Source organism: Triticum dicoccoides, chromosome 6B, assembly GCF_002162155.2.
Source record: "Triticum dicoccoides isolate Atlit2015 ecotype Zavitan chromosome 6B, WEW_v2.0, whole genome shotgun sequence".
Classification (NCBI taxonomy): Eukaryota; Viridiplantae; Streptophyta; class Magnoliopsida; order Poales; family Poaceae; genus Triticum; species Triticum dicoccoides.
This window is the reverse complement of record NC_041391.1, coordinates 689,823,871-689,826,334: the sequence shown is the minus strand read 5'-3', so window position 1 is coordinate 689,826,334 and position 2,464 is coordinate 689,823,871.

Below are 2,464 nucleotides of genomic sequence, written 5' to 3'. Positions count from 1 at the left end.
CAATAAAAAAATGTTCACATCAGGTAACATAACTATCACAGTATAACTAGCTCCAATGCTTCTCCCAACTTGTTCATCCTGGACCTCACGACAAAACATGAATGAAGGCCAACATCTACAAGTTATCAAGAAAAATGGTTAGGACAAGCAAAATGCGACATTTTTACCATTTAAGCATAGAAGAACAGGGTCAACAACATTTCGATCTTTGAAAATGAACCAGGATTTCAATCTTTGAACAACAAAAAATTGATACAGTAGATCATTTGCGGTTTAAAACAACCCCTAAGGAGAGACATGTTGACGCATTCATTTGGCAACATCTGTAGAAATTGAACCTCATAAACATGCAATGTGGAATTTGTATCTCAAAGAAGTATACATACTTATCAGGTTTAATTAGCACATAAACATGCAATGTGGAATTTGTATCTCAAAGAAGTATACATACTTATCAGGTTTAATTAGCACAGAGAAGCCAAATGCTAGTAACTCATGATTAGTACACAAGACAGGATTCAACAAAGGAAACAAGAAGGTGGCTACAATACAAAAGTAAGCTCATCACACAGAATAAATGAGTGGAACTACAGTACATCCTCTAAATTAGCATGTTCACAAGATTAAAAGTAAGCGCAACATAAGCATATGAGTTTTGTTTGGCATAGTTTGTTCGGTAATTTAGAAAGAGGGGAGATGGGGCACAGAACTTTGAGGCACTGTTATGAGGTAGTGTCTGATGAAGGTTGCCCTTTGGGGCGGCAGTGGTAGCTCCGCCAAATGTAGCAGCAGCACCTCCGACTAGCACATCGGCAAATACCAAGAAGAATGTCATGACAAAAGCAACACAAAAGGCTTTTGTGATGGCGTACCTAAAAATAGCAGCAGTAGGTTAGTGTGGTTTATGTATATTTGCACAGCACACAGCATAACAGATAAACAAAGGCCAAGAACCCATAGGCGCCAGAAAACAAAAATCTTTTTAGCCTAATTAATAGTACTTCACAGTAGATAAACATTTGTTGATGCTAAAAAAGACAAAGGCGTGTACCATGACATGTCCAGCAAGCCTAACTAATAGTGTCAAACTGTAGCTATAAATAGCACATCAGCAGCAACATAATACAGTCAATGGTACACTCTGATGTATAGTTGAAACCAAAGGATAAGTCAAACGAAACTGCAAAGAAATAGATGATTTCTCTTCTATAGTTAAAAGTCACTCAACAGGAAAATAATACAATCAATGATACACGTGAATTAGAAATGCCCATTATACACAGCCCGAAATGCCCATTATACACAGCCCGGAGTCTATTCTATAGAAAACACTAATCAACCAACCAAGTAAAACCTTCTGAAAGTAGATGATCTCTTATCCGTCCTTGATATATTATGACTTCTACTAGAAATGCATTTACTATGAACTGCAACACTATGGTAACCTGTAAGCAACAATGATTACTATCCCTGGTAGATATATACTACACCTCCTGATTTTGATGAACAAACACTCATACATTCATGAAATTTACTGAACATAAGCAACTCATATATATGACATGTTTGTAATGGCAGTTTGGTACTAGTGGTTGTAGAAATATGGAAAGAACACATTCAGGGTTGGAGGTCAGACACTTGCACGCCCATCTCCAAGGTTGGCTGCTAGTGCTCCATTGATTAATATATGAAATTTGAAAGGGGCTAATCTGACCATCAACCTAAACATCCTTAACTACTCTGTAAATACAGTAGCACGAAATCTGGACCTGACCATGGCTGGAACACACACACACACACACACACACACACACACACACACACACACACACACACACACACACACACACACACCTCTTACCATGACCTTCCTTCCATGGCGATGGCCTCCTCCTTGACTTGTTCCATGGTGATGGTGATGGCCTGCACAAACAAACTGCGCAAATCAGATGGGCAAATCCAGAAGAAGAAGAAGAAGAAGAAAAGACGAGGGGAAGGAGGGGGGCGTACGTACCTTTGGCTTCGCCGGAGTTGAGGGCCACCACATCAGCAAGCTCGGGTCTCCGCCGAGGAACAGAGAAGAGCTCCATGGGGATGGGGATGGGGATGGGTGGGTGTGGGGCTAGGGTTTCACCCCGGCCATCCATCCATCCGTCCGTCCATGCGTCGGTTGGGGTCGGGCCTCCATGGTCGGCCGACCTCCCTCGAGGAACTGGTGGACAACAGCGCATCGGTCCCGGTTCCCCATCCATCCATCCAAGCGGTCATGGCGAGGGGGGGGTGTGGGTGGTGGATACGAGGTCGGCGTTGGGTGGAGGTGGCGGCGTTGGGTGGGGGCGGTGGCGGTGGAGCTTTTCGGAGGAGAGGGAGGCCGCGCGCTGGATCTTGCCGGAGGGGGAAAGAAGGAGGGAGGAGCAGAGCGTGGGGATCTTGTCGGAGGGGAGGGAGGAAGGAGCAGAGCACG